At 41.7% G+C, this 15041-nt stretch overlaps 1 protein-coding gene across 1 annotated transcript in view; it reads right to left on the bottom strand.

Moving 5' to 3' along the window:
* Positions 1-670: 670 nt before the first annotated feature.
* Positions 671-15041, bottom strand: part of LOC131083953 (bifunctional heparan sulfate N-deacetylase/N-sulfotransferase 4-like) — a 139861-nt gene continuing 125490 nt past the window's right edge. The window contains exon 4 of the mRNA XM_058024976.1: positions 671-750. The gene's annotated coding sequence lies outside the window, so the exon portion shown is untranslated. The remainder of the gene's footprint in view (positions 751-15041) is intronic.

Consider the following 15041-nt stretch of genomic DNA (forward strand, 5'->3'; position numbering starts at 1 on the left):
CCAAACAGTGAGGAGAAGAGACTTAGGAGAGGGGCGAGATATGCAAAATAACCCCAAGACCAGCATGCCATGAGAAGCTACTGCTTCTAGCTTGCTAAAAAAGAACCCCAAACAACAAGCCAACCAAGAGTTGAGAGATTGGAGTGATGGAACAGAGTGCTGAGCCTGCAGAGATGCTGAACACCTTCGTCGTCCCTCTCACCCTGAGCATGGGAGTCGTCCCGAAACTGGGAGCGGACAGGGCGAAGCGACGAACAGCAACATCTGAGGGGTCACCACGCCCTAAAGGTTCCCACGAGGAGTGGACCCCCAGCTCTGCCCCTGGTGGACAAAGCTGTGCATATCCTCCTCCTCCTCATTGCCCTGGGAGAGACAACGGGGAGCTGCAGACCCACCAAGCTGCCCCATCCTGAGCTGATCACTTTTAATAAAGGCATTAAAAGGAGAAAAAGTTTCCTGCCCTGTTTATTTCACTGGGAGGAGGCAAGAGGTGCCTGTTTGTTTAATAAAAACTGCTCCTGAGGGGACCGAAAGGGACATAAAGGCCATGAGGGCTGCAGAGGGAGAAACAGGTTTTGGGGACTTTGTGATTAAGGGAAGGCAATAAAATATGCTAACTCTGGTTGTGTTGCTTCTGAGGAGAAAATGGAGCTGCTTTTCCCACTCCGAGGGCTGTGGAAGGACAGGATAGGGCAGAACAGGAGGTGCCAATGGAGGCAGCAGTGCGGTGAGCAGATCCCAAACGCTTTCCTGTGGAAAAAAAGGGGGGTTAGTAACAATGACTGACACATTACTGAGGGGTTTGTTGCCTCCGCACCACCATGGCTGCATAACAAATATGTTTGGTTAGTTCTATGAGTTTTACTACATAAGAGTGTATTAAGACAAGGAAAACTTTGAAAAAAACCCAAAGAGACAAGCTGAGACTTTTTGCTAGTTTATGAGAATACAGAAAATGTTTGCGAGAGAAAAAGCTTCTCACCTGTAACTCTGGTGAATGCTGTGGAACTCAGCCAGATTTGTAACCAGGGAGAGATGGTTTTGGTTTTCCTTTGGAGTATCAAGTAAGGTTTTTTTTGTCCCTGTTCATTGTCTGGGGTTTTATAAAGCATGAATGGTCTTCATTGTTCAATTAAGAATTAAAGTCAGGAATTTTGTGTTGCTTTCCCTTTGGGGCAGCAAAAACAAAGAATTTTGTTCTGACTTGAAATTTATTGTAGTTGTAAAGGAGAATGCGAACAAATTCTAGACCTAGATGTGCTAGAGTACTGCACTGGGTAGCCCAAATATTTGAGGCAGAGTAGCAGAAATACTTACTGTGAGCTAAGTGCTCTGGCAGTTATTTTGACAAAATATTGCAAGAAGAAAAATGTTTAACATCTTTTGAAGAGCAAATAACATGAATTTTTAGTGGAGTTTTCTGTTTGTGCGTGGCAATCTCTAGTAAGGTATTTCTCAGTGTTTAAATTAATATAATTAAAAACAGGAGCGACTGCACATGGTGTGCCTCATGGGCTGCCTTAGTAAACAGTGGTAGTGCATACAGAATCACAGAAATTCTAGGTTGGAAGAGACCTTTAAGATCATCGAGTCCAACCCATGTTCTAACACCATCCCTTGATGTGTTTAAAAAAAGACTGGATGTGGCACTTGGTGCCATGATCTAGTTGAGGTGTTAGAACATGGGTTGGACTCGATGATCTTAAAGGTCTCTTCCAACCTAGAATTTCTGTGATTCTGTATGCACTACCACTGTTTACTAAGGCAGCCCATGAGGCACACCATGTGCAGTCGCTCCTGTTTTTAATTATATTAATTTAAACACTGAGAAATGTGATTGAGATTGTCATCAGTGTTCAAGAACACTTAAAAATAATTATGGGAACATGCTTACAACCTATAAACAACAGGAAGAAAGAAGATGAATTCAGTCAGCTGAATACTTGTGAAGGTCAACATGCTGTAAACATGCAATAAATATTTCTTCAGCAAACTGTGTGGTTTTTTTACTTGTGTTGTGCCTTTTGGTTTGGACAAAATTTGTCAGGTGTGTACAGAGGGGAAAACGGAGGCGAAACAAAGGTCAGGTAGCTGGAGGCATTGTATGGTAAGTGTTTATGGGTAAGCCCAATATTACCAGGTAGATTGTGCCTGGGCCAGTCTGACCCTTGCTGCTGGGCCAAAGGCAGCAACTGTGGCGTATCACCCCAGAGACACCTTTAGCTTGCTGGTGGTTGCAGCTGGGCAGCTGAACAAGTCCAGGCTTGGTAGGAACTCCGTTTACCTTAGGAGAGAAGGCTTCAGGCGAAGGTGAAGAGAAAGCAGACAGATCCTGTCGGAGGGTAAATATCCAGAGCTTTATTCCATGGTCACAGAGGTCTGAATCATAGTAACAGCTCCAACAGAATCTGAGCACATGGTCTGATTCACCTTTTAAGCTCCGGGACAGGGGGAGGGGAGGGGCAGGTGAGCCACCAACCAGGTGGGAGGGGCAGGGTCTCAGGGGAGGATGACACCCAGACAGGCCAATGACCTCTGGGCATAGGGACATCTTTTGAACTTGAAAAACCACACAATGACCTTCCTGGAATGTTAAGCCTGATTGACAGGACTCACTCAGCAAGGGGGCAAGGGGGAAGGGGAAGAGAGGTATTGCCACACCTGGGAGGTGACCTGGAAGTCTAAAACAGGACATTACAACACACCACAACAGGTAAGTATTGCAGAATCCTGCAGGGGTGTCACAGAAGGTATCGCTCTCTGAAGGTGAGTATAAGTAGGCATATGAGTATTTTGACTCAAGCAGACTTTAAGCTGTGGCCCAGACCCTGAACAATGGAAGTTTGTTTTTTGTTTTTCAGGACAAATTGTGTTTCACAGGAGTTGGAGACTTTTAAAAAATTGGTTGCAGCTAAGATGATAAAATCTTTAACTGAATGACTATATTTTTTTACTTATGTGTGTATTTTACACAGCATTATTTTACTTGATAAAACTCATGTGTTTCTATAGTGATTATTGCTGGGTTTGGTGAGGATCAGGTGAGGAGAGCAGGAAGCACAGTGTGAGTTTCCTGACCTCTTAGTAGCAAGGGCCTGACTGGACTATCAAATGAACACGTTTATATAAATTCATTAATTTATATTTTTAGCAAAAGGTTTATGATCATTTGGTGGTTCCCATGCACAGCTGACCCTGAATTGCACTGTCAGGGAATGGGAGGAGGCTGCTTTCCTTCAGTGAGTCATGGGTATCTGCTGGAAAGGTGTTGAGAGCATTTCTTCTGCTCAGACAAAAACTTTATTTGGTATAGTTTGTACTTTTAGTTGTGTGGTTTGTGAGGGGCTTTTTATTTCGTAAGGTGATGAACATGGCTCACAATTTAATATTGTGGTTTGCGCATTTTGTGCCACTGTAATCATCACTTGCTGGGCGCTCACCTCTGAAGTTTTAGTGCCAGAGCTCTTTCCTTGGAGAGTGGGAGGATGAAGAGTACTGTGTGCTTTAGAATTAGTATTTCATCAATGTAAGATGGCTTCCATTTAAACAATACAGAGAAAAAAGGTGCAACCCTGAATTACTTTTTCCTGGTTTTCCCAGTTTGGGGAAGAACGGTTTTATTTTTTATTATAACGTTAGGCACATAGGGATAAATGCCTGGTTGTTATGTCTTATTTAAGTGTTTACTGCCAGCTTTCTGCAGATGTACCTTACCAGCACCTCTGACAGGCTGGTGTTTGTTAAAATGGGTAACGTGCACCTTTAGTGTCTCTCATGCATGTTTATCTAATTATTGATCAAGCGGCATGCCTTTGCTGCACAAGTAATCATTTGAAGGCACTTTGCTTTATATCTTGAGGAAACTCAGGTGTCAGTTCTGTCTAAGCAGTTTGTCTGACACAGACAAGTGGGCAGAAAGGACTTTTACCTAGACCCAGTGGAAAATCTTAGTTTGTTTTTTTTTCAGTTAGTGCAGTTTGAGCTGTGTGCTGTGGTGATGATTTGGAAGGTGGTGTTCCCTCCCCCCTGTTACAGCGCAGTGGCTGCCTGCTGTGACCTCGGTGAGCAGTCAAGGGTTTGGAATGTTTCTCCTTGCACCCAGAATCCCTGAGCCCATCTTGTTGCGTGCACAGTGACACACTGAGGGGAACTGAAAAGGTCATAAAGGGAACAGGGGATTTAAGAGTAGTAGGTGAAACACCAAAAAAGCAATGGCAGCTACTGGAGAAAATGTCAATAGTGCACGGCTTGGATCCTTTCAGATTACGTTTGCTTGTTGTATCAAAGAGAAGGAAAAGTGGGCAGCAGTGTTGAAAACAGATTCTAAATGCATTTCTAAACAAACCAGCAAAGCTGCATCCAAAACTTCAGTCTCAAGATCTCTTAGAAGTAACAACAGAAGTGAGAGACAATCTCTTCACTGTGAATTCAGATGTTTCTACTAGTGGTAGTCCCTGCTGATGTTGGTTGAGAGACTGTGAAAGGAATACTCCTCTTGTCTTCTGAAAAATGCAGTGGAAATGTTTTTGGGGTTTTTTTTTGCCAAATGTTTTTCCAGTGAAGGAGGTGGGAAACAGTTTGGGAGGCATACAAATAGCAGGGGAGAGAACTTCCCTTTTGTCAGTGATGGTTGCAGGCTGTTCTCTTTTTCTCTTCCACTTTATTTTCCTCTATTTTTACATGATGTGCAATAAAATGCATATCTGCTTTTTAAATTGAAAATCAGTGGTTTCTAATCATAATTGGAGTTGAAATTTTAAAAGATAAATGATGGATAACATTAAGCTTCTTGTTTTATGGGGGTTTATCATAAACTGAGAAGAGTAAACTGAAACCTAAGTGACAGGTGGTTCTTCATAGGTTGATAGCTCTGAAAGAAATTGAGTTGATGCTGCAAAATGCATCAAGTTCAGTGTTGGTCCTGGTTTGTTTTGGTCGGGCAAAGGCTGGGCTTTGTCCAGGTTCCTTTGAGTGGAGCTGGAATAGTGTGTGCAGCTGTTGTCTCTTAGCAGCATGTTCTCTTTCTCAGGAGTGTAGAGCTTTTACTGTTGGTCAAGCTTAGAAGACTGAGCCAAATGCATTGATCAAGAGCCTTTTTCCTGCTCACTAGGATAAGGAAATTTTATTCTAGTATTTTCAACATGACAAGCAGTATTACAATGAAGTTATAAGTGACTACATTGTATCTGTGGCTGGAGGAAATCCCATCTCAGTCTGTCGGGCAGGTGGTGTTACATGGGGGCAGCTTTCCAGTGCATCCTGGGTTTCCCTGTCCAACCAGTGGCATCCCTGCTGCAGCCTGGGCTGTTCAAGTGTCTGACCCAGCTCACTTGCAGCAGTTGAGCAGTTTTTGAATGGCACTGCGCTGTCATCCGACTGTCATATCTTGGGAGTTGTCACCTAGAGTAATTGTTTAGGGTGCTGTCCTGTGTCTTTGTTCCTGAAATCCTGATGGTTTTCCCTATGCTGAGCTGTGAGGTTACTAGTGACGTTCTTGACTGGTCATAAAAACAACAAGCCCAATCACAATGTGTCAGTACTGACAGGAGTGAGCAGAGCACAAAATAGAAACATACTTGGCAGGTGTTTGCTTCTGTGATGGATTTTGGAGCAAAAAGGAGTCTGCAAGGGAAGGACTGGCAGGCTGTCCTGCTGCAGGATGTGTGGGCCAGCTGCTCTGCACAGTGCTGGCCTTGCTGCAGCATTAAATGTCACACCAGCTGAGACCCACACAATGTTTTGGTATGTCCTCGATGCTCACTGCCTCAAACACTGTCCTTGTTGAAATGCATTCTGTCCAAGTTGTTCTTCCTCCTTCTGAAACATCTGGTATTTTTTATGACCAGTACACACAAAATGAGCTCCTAATGTCTGTTCCTGCAGGAGCTGCTGAAGAGTGGAGCTGCTGTGGCAGTGGAGTGCCAGGGACAGTTCTGCAGGTGTCACTCTGTCGAGGTAGAGGAAGAGTTGGTCATCCGCTCCTGTTGAGCCATGTAGCTGCTGTTGATCTGTCATGCACAGATATCCCACCTTTGATATCACTTTCATAGTTTCTGGAATTCGTTGTGTTTTGTGGGGTTTTGCTTTGTTTTATAATTATATTTTTTTAACCTGAACTGAAACCAGTTGGATAGTGTGCGCAATGCTGAAGAGATTCAAGATTGTTAGGTTATTTAAGTTTTTTCCCTCTTTTAGAAATGTGGTTAAACAAAAGGGGTGAAAATGTGGGCAGGATTGTCTTAGAAATAATGTTGTGTGGAGCAGTGTTTGTTTTATGACATGAAGTAGGGAAAGCTTGTGTCAGCAGACAGGGAACTCTGGGGAAGCATAGTGTTCCAGCCACTTGTAACTCAGGTTCTCCTTCAGAGGCTCTGGGTCTTGAGACCAGTTTGGGTTGATTGGAGTACAGAGTTAGACTTCCTCCATGGCCCTGCTCTTTAGGAGTGGATGCCTTCAGTGTACTGGAAGTTTGTCCCCCTGTGGTATTTCTTGTGGTCTAGATGTACACTGGAAAGAAAAGGTTCCCACTTTTCATAGGAGAAAGGTGACTATGATGATTATAATAGTGAGGGATGGGCAAACCACAGCAACTTCATGCCTTCAGAAGTATTAGAGTAGATGTAAGCTCTAATTGGTTGGTTGGTTTTGAATCTCGTTCCTGCGTTCTAATTCTCAAAAATCTTACCTGTTTTCATAAATGGTGAGGTTCTCTGACTTTGGCAACAGAAATTGTGTTAAGAGTCTGTCCTTGGAAATGTTGGGGCTTATATGGTGCCGTAGTGGTAAGAAATTAAAGCTCTGAATTTTAGATGCTTAAGAGCTATGTCTAACATGATAACGGCCTAAAAGAGTTAGAGGCTAATGAATGTACTTTTTCAGGGCACCACAATTATAAGAACAGCTGTTTTGAGCCCTGATGTGCTGACCAGCTGTGAAAATGGTGTTCAGTGGCTCTTGACACTTCTCATTTCTCCTCCTGTGGAAGAGTGATGGAGTAGCTGAAAGCAGAGCTGTGGTTTAAAGTAGGGATGGACAGGGATTGGAGAGCTTGGGGTGAGGGGGTTGTAATGCTGCCTGCAGTCAGGCTCATCTGTGTGGTTTTAAATGTGGTGACTTCTGCTTGTGCCTCTGCTTTTTACATGAAAACAAGGATTCATCAGTAAATCCCTGTGAGCAAGGCGCATTAAACCAAATTGTTTGAACAATGCTCTAGTTCCTTATTAAACTTGATTATAATGGTCCATCTTCACATATAGCCTGTTTTATTTAGAAATATGTGACTCTTAGTCCAAATTGAATTAATATGAATAGCAAAAACCCCCACTCTGAATCAAATTCACTTTGAATAAAGTTTTAGAAAAAAGTTAACATCAAACACCACTTTGAAGGGAAAGGATTTATTTTTCATCTTAAAAAAGGTTACTGATAATCTGTTACAATAATATTTCTGGAGAGAACGAGGAAGGCAAAATTTTGCTTCTTTGGCTTGTTTTCAGAGGAAAATGGCCAGATTCTCATGGTATTGGACAGTTACAACTTCAGACTGTCTGTTTAACATCAGATTTTTTTAACTTGAGTCTTACTGAGACCATAGTACCATCTGAAAGAGAATAAATTGGTTAAGAGATGAATTATATAGACTACACAGAATTTTCTGAGCTCCCTCCAGAGATTTTTGCCTTTTTCATGCACAAGCATTGTGTTTTGAGTCTGGGCTGAGTAAGCCAGATCGGGTACCCATAAATTCAAAGCAATTGATCACACAGCAGTTGCAGTGGTGTCAAAGAGAAGACACCACATGAAATGGCATATTTTTGAATGGTTCTATTATGTCATCATAGAAAGAGACCAAAATCCTGTTAGCTGGCTTCCTTCTGGCACAGCAAGTGTCTAGTTATGTGGGGCGCTGTGGGCTCTGAAATGCTGTGCCTTTGAATCACTCTTGACTTGAGCAGAGGGAGGCACTGTGTTTGTATGAAGGGTGTTCTTTCCTCGTGCTGTTGCCTCTCAGCTGGATAAATTCCCTGTGAAAGCAGGAGGTCACTCATTCATGTCCTGGCTGTGCACATGGAGGGAGCGCTGGTTCTGTGTTCATTCCTGCAAGCGTGGAGCAGTTTAGCCCAGAGCATTTTCGGTGTCTGCGGTGCTATCGAAGATCCTTGCAGGGGTTCTTTTGTCCAAGTCTCTTCCAGCTATGTAACTTAGTTCATTTTTTACTTGTGTTTTCCCAAAGCATCCATAGATTGTCCTCAGCATTTTATCCATGGGACACTGTTTATTGATTAGTTCTGTTAGGCACGAGGTGAACAATATTTTCTGAGCCTATTGTGTTTTAGTTTTAGTAAATATTTCCTTTTTTGGTTTCCCCTGCCCCTCAGCATAAGGAGCTTGATATTTGAGTTCCTTTGAATATTTTTGGGAACTGACAGATGGTTCGATAACCTTGCTGTGTCCTCTGTCCGTACTTCCTGAGCCAAAATCCCCATCAGGTATTTCTCAGCATTCTGGCAGTCAGTATTCTAGGCTCTTTGTTTTTTCACTCAATACAATCCAGAAGTGTTTGACAGGATCCTGATGCAGCTGATGTGTATCTAAGTCCCTCCAGGCTCTAAAGCTAATTTTAGAAACTATGGTAATCTGGATCTAAAGCATTTGTGCAAGTTCATTTTAAAAAGTCATCATTTGCATTTCTGTTATCATACTAATCAGTAAAATATAGACCAATATCTTCAGTATTAATTTTAGCATGGGCTTTACTTTCTAACTAATGCTAACTACATTATTTTGTCGTCTTTCATGTGCCTGGCAAGGATTTCCAGGAAGAGCTGCTTCATCAACTTCCTGGGGATAAAAACGAGGCTGGCTGGTTTGTACTATTGCGAGTCCTCCTAATTGCCTTTTTTGAAGATGGGTGTCATTTGCTTACCAGTCCTTAGCCTCTCTTGTCGTCTACATCTTAGCAAAAAGCTTTTCCACTACATCTGGCAAGGAGAAACTAATCCCAGAAACTAATCCCAGATTCTTGAGAAGTGTTTGTAATCCACTGGTCATCCATCCTTCCTGTACTTTTTCCTTCACAATTTGCAGTGATGTTTACCTTGAAACCTACTGTTTGCTGTCAGTTGTTTTGGGTTGCAGTTTAGAACAGGAGCTGTCTGTATGAACACTTAAGATGTTTGCTGATGTTTTCTGTGACTTCACCACCTGCTGATGCATTCTGTGCCTGAGTTGCAAAGCAATAACTGGTCTTGAACTGTGGCGTGGGCAGCCTTAGGATATTGTTGGTTGTGTAGTGTGTGAGGGAGCTTAATGAATTGTTTCTGCCCAGCTCATTTAATTACAAAAGGATGCCAGAGTTCTTTACTTTCTCATCACTATCCAGCAGCCCAAGAAAAAGAAGCAGCTCTGTTCTCGAGGGGTGGAGTTTTACAGCAGTGATGAACTTTGTTTGCTGTGCTGATCTCCAATGTTTGCCTGTGTGAAAGCAGTCATAGGGGCTACCAGGATAGAGAACAAGGTGTTCTCTTCTGCATGTTGTATAATGAAGATATAGGCAGCTATGTGTGAATTAAGGTGGGAGAAGAGAAATAATACATTATGGAGAAAGAGAAATCCATATATTATTGGGAAAATATGATATCATATGGTGGATCACAGCTAATATGTGGTAATAATGGCCATAGTGTGCTTACCGTTTTGGAACACATTATATTTCCCATTTGGATTAAATTAAATGCATACATCATTGTAACAAACCTTTCCCAGCAGTTTGTGAACTTTGGAAGTGGAGAAGGGAATTAATGGCAATGTATTTCATATTGGTATTCTTTTGTCTAGTGATTCAATTAGTTCCCCATAAAGAATTCATGGTTTCTGCACAACAGATGTTGGTCAGCTTGTGAACAGACATTGCTGAAGGTGGAGTGAAAAATGACCTTCAAATGCAGTAAACTCAACAGCTATTATTTATCTCTTTGTCTAAGAGATAGGCTTAATAACCCATTGCTAAATGAGAGGGAAAGGTAACTAGGACACAGCTGAATTGGGTGTCAGAGTGGTACCATCCTGAGCTGATCTGTGAAATCAGGGAAATGTGAGATAGCAAATCGTGGGAGTTCATCACTTGGATGTGAGACTGAGGGAAGCAGTGATGGGAGACAGCTGTCTTTAAGCAAATAATCTGAATATAGGAAGGCAATAATGAAAAATCCATTGCTGCTTCTTTTTTGACTATGAAGCCAACTTCTAGGAAATGATTTAGTTGAATAGCTTAGGAAATGAGCTCACAAAAAGGTCGTGTTTAAATAATTGCAAGTTAAACTACTTATGACATGGGAGTACAGTTTGTGTGCTGAGGAACACATTTCTGAGAGGACACCAGCCAAGCAACAAGTATTCACAGCCTTTTGTCTTGCCTTAATCTTTAGTGAGAGAAAAAAAGGAAATCCTTTTCTAGTAGTTGAATGCCAAGGGGCTTGTCATACAGTTTTTTGAAGGGCTTTAATTTGTCTTCCAGGGAGCTGTATTTGTTTTTTCATTATGCATAATGTGTAAGCAGCCTTGAGTTCACTCCCCCAGGATGCTGGAGAGGGGCCACAACTGGTGTTTTTACATGCTAAAAATTTTTTACTGCAGTTTGATAAAAAAATTTTAAAGTAATGGTACAGCCTACATGCCTGCCAAATTCATATAAATCAGAGCCAGAATAAGTATGCTGTGTAAATCAGTATTGGAATTCATCCTTAAATATTTGGCTTGCACAGATTTCATGCATGTGATTCCTGAGCTTGGCATGCATGAGCGTCGCTTGCTTTGTTTTAGGTGAACTGTGTGGGTGTAAAGATGGCTGCTTACTGAAGAGCTCTGCGTCTGCCCTATTAACAGAGGGGGCAAGCCAGGGGCAATTACCTTGTTTTTAATTAGAAAGCGTGTCTGTAGACAAAGTATGATGTTTGAGTGTTGTTAACTAACTTTGATGTACTTGGTTGAAGATGTTGTTAATCAAGTATTGCTAATGATATTTACAGGGTAATAAATGTGGGCAAGTATTTTAAGAGTAGCAGTGGACAGTGGGGTTTTTCCCAAGTTTTTCCCTAGTCCCTCTTAGTAAGTATGAAAAACAATTTCAAACTGAATGTAACCTTGCAAACTGTGGAGAAAAGTAGCTTAGAAATAGCCACTTTATTTCTAACTTAGGCAGAGGTTCTGTAGCATGGTGGGTAAGGACCAGACTCCAGAACTGCTTCAGGCTACATAACTTGGGCTGCAGCTCCTGCTGTCTGCCTGGGAGAAAAGGAAATGGTTTCTGTTGGTGTTGGGTCTGGTAGGAACTGAGGAACCGGGCCAAGGCCCCCTTGGCGGTCAGTGTTTGTTTGGAGCAGTTCTCTGAACTTGGTGCAGTTCAGGCTGTAGCCCAGGAGGTGTTGCAGAAACAAAGATAGAGCAAGCACCTGGTCAATATTAATGGAGCAGGCTGAGGTGGGGTGAGAAACAATAACCACATAATAAAAACAGCAGTAGAGGATTGGTAAGGGAACCCTCCTGTGTCTGTGTATTCTCCTCTGCTTCAATCTCTTTTGCCTTGTCTAAAGACCTTTCTTCTTGCCAGATGTTTCACAGTTTAATGCAATGATGAACAGGCAATAGAGATGGTATCCTCAGTGAAAAGCAAAGCAGCAAACACTTTGGGGGGGTTTTTGGTCTTAACAGGTAGTGGCAGTTTGTCATAATTAACAGAAGTTTTCATGTGCACAGTAAATACTCGTTTGTGTTTAGTTTGCTCTTAGTAATTATATCAAATAAAATGCGCACTCTTAGGGCTAGAATATGTACAGGAATGTCCAAGATGTGGTTTAAAATGTTCCAGTGTGTGGAGCTGTGCTGCTGTAGGACAGTTTGTGTGGCTGAGTTCTGGTCGTGTCCTTCACTAGTGGACTGGCAAACTGTCCTGTATGTGTTTAAACAGCTGTCACCACTAAGCTTTTCACTTGACACGTGTAGTGGTTCTCATCCCCCAACTTTTACATAGCACTTCATGATGCAGTGATGTGTAAGAAGTTCATAGTGCCAGTCCCTTAATGAAATGCAGCTAGGCTTTTCTCAAATTTAGGTTTTCCAGCTGTCTGCTACCAGACCAAATTTTGTGGATCATAACTTGGTCAGGCTCTGCTGTTTTTTGAGAGCTCCATGCTGTTGAGCTAAGACATTACATCAGTGTAGTAATGTTGACTTGGGGTCTTGCTTTTTCTCAATTAGAATAATCAAGTGATCAGCAGTATTCTTCTAGACTTGCTCCAAGGGAATAGCTCTGTGTTTACCCACATGTAAGCCGCAACCACAAGGGACTGACTGAAGAATGGTGAATGTCAAGGACTTGAATTTGTCATTCCCGTTGACAGCCTGCGAGTTCTTGTGGTTAGAGCATTTTTGTGAATAATGCTTGGAATGGAACTGTTACCATTTGGAGTTTGTTGCATATCAGAGTCAAGCAATACTCTTGTTACTTGTAAGTTATTCCTCTGTTAGGAGGAGTGAGGAAAAAGGCAGAATTCAGTTGTCTATCTGCTGTATGGTGTGATTGACAGGCCTCTAAACTGATAGAAGGTGTTGTATTTTCTGTGTGCCAACAGGTGGATTTTGCAGGAAGAGAAGTGTATTTTTTTTGTGAGACCATAGTGGGGAGTAAATGAAAAATCTTAGAGCTTTCTAAAGAAAGTTTATTGAATTTGGTTATAGACAACAAGCTCACTAGGAGCTGTCTTCATCAGCTACCAGTTACTGTTTTATGTTTTTTTCCCCCTCTGTAGCTTCCAGCTCACTTATTGATAGCCTGTGTTGTAATAATGCCTTGTATTTGATTATAATAATGGCAAATGCTGCTGTTGTTTACCATTGCAGCTTTCTCATTCAGCTGTCTTGGTACACTATGAGAGGGACTGAGGACTGGAATGCATTTGGATGTTAGGCTGGAGGTCTGGAGGGTGGGACAGACCCGACACTGTTCTGAGATTGAGTTGTTTTCAAGGCATTAGGAAAAATAGCTCAGTGATGTAGCTTGGAAAATAGATTGGGATGAGGCCTGTATTTACATCCAGGAACACAGGCTTGCATTTAAGTTAGGCAAGTGGAAATGCAGTATAACAATTCTGTTTCCTGTCAGTGCTGTGTTTTTTCTTTGAAAAGGTAATGATTATTACTCTGAGTTGAAAAAAAAGTTTGCAGTGTTGCAGGGAAGCTGAAAACCTCTTGACACCTTGTTCACTTGGCTGTGCATTTCTTTGTTGCAGCCAAATGGCCCTACCAGTAGAACCAAGGAAAGGAGGTGAGGCTGAGCTGGCAGTTTTTAATTGCAGTTGAAGTTAGACTTTTCTCATTCTTGAATTTACTTCTCTGATTCAAGAATCTTTTGTTGAGGTAGTATATGTTTCCAAAGTTTCCTACTGTGGCTTTATAATCTCTTTCTACATAAGTGAAGTTTGCACTAAGAACATTAGTCTGTTGTGCAGTTTTAAAATACCTATTGTTCTGTGACACTTTTGGCCTGCCTGCCCATGTGTGAACTGGAGTTTCAGGATGTGGTTTGAGATGACTTCTGGCTTGTTCAGTTTGGATCATTGAGCTAGGGAGTAAGAACAGCAGGTGAGGGAAGCAGACCTAATATTAAGATATAAGTTTGAAATTAGTTAAATTTCAGTTTTATTGTAGAGAGTGCCATAATTTTCTGATGCAATTGTAGCAAGTCATCTGGTATGTTTTTGATCAGTCTTCCAAAGAGGAAGATGATAATGATGTTCTGTTTTGTTTATGACTCAGTGGAAGAAATGGAGTCAGAAATGCTTGGGGAATCATGGTATCAGTAAACAAACCCGAGATTTTGTATGCCCAATGCTGTAGGAAATAATCACAACACACAGCTTGACTGATCTTCAAGCACCTCTTCTGACCCACTGAATCATTCTTGGAGAGAGAAATAAGTGGTTTTTGGAAGTAAGGAAAATCTCTTTAAGCGACAGGGAACTAAAATTTGAAAAACCACCCATATTTGTAATGGATCACTGGAAATGTCTTGTCCTGCATGAAGGGGAAGGCGTTGCAAAGCAGGTGGGTTTCAATCCTGTCTCCACTGACAAGTGCTGCAGTGTTCCTAGAGTTAGCTCAGGTGTCAGTTCTGGGTGAAGCTGCACTGGCTGATTGCTGCAGCAGTAACAACCAGGAGGGGTGACAGCTTCTGCCATGTCAGTGACACATATTGATTAATTGCCTTGGTGGAAAGGAATTTGTGGGGAAGGTGGCAGAGGGACATGGAAGTCATGCTTGTTGTCAGCAGTAAATACTGTGTGGTGTTCTGTGGCCTTGTCAGCGTTTGGTAGTCTCTGGTTCTTGTAATCAAACCCAGTTGTCTTCCATGTTACTGGTGTAGGCAAGTAAAAAGGGTGCTCCTTGTGACATGAAACATGTGAGAAATAAAATAGAAAACCAAGCTGGATGGTGAAACTCAAATGCAGCAGGCTAAAATGTTAACAGTGGTTACTGGTGATCTTCTGAATGAAATTAGGGGTCTGTGGCTTTTGGTTTGTGTTCCTCAAATGAAAAAACTAGGGAGGAGCTGGGGAGGATTTTCTGTGGAGTCTGTTCCTTCTTATTTTGGGGTTTGGTGTTGCGTTTTGTTTCGAGAGAAAAAGGCTTTACAGGGGTGTTTTTTTCCAGGATGGAGTTACTTGGTAGATACCTTTTGCAAACTGGTTTGGTTTTATATGATGCTGTTTGTGTGGTAAATACATTACTTTGTATCATGTTCATGTATATTTCAGACCTTAATAGGTGCAGTTTGTGTAATGGTTGGTATCAATTGTCTTGGAACAAATGAGATGGATAAATAGTTTGTTTTGCTTTTTCTGTTCATCATATATTTATTAATGAATGAATGAATTAATTAATTCACTGTTTATTAGAAAAGGAATACTAGGAAGAGGATGTTGTTTCCATATCCCAGACTGCAGAGTTTATGAGAATTGGAATTGATGGTATTTTAGTAAATGCCA

The sequence above is a fragment of the Melospiza georgiana genome, chromosome 5, assembly GCF_028018845.1.
Source record: "Melospiza georgiana isolate bMelGeo1 chromosome 5, bMelGeo1.pri, whole genome shotgun sequence".
NCBI classification, from domain to species: Eukaryota; Metazoa; Chordata; class Aves; order Passeriformes; family Passerellidae; genus Melospiza; species Melospiza georgiana.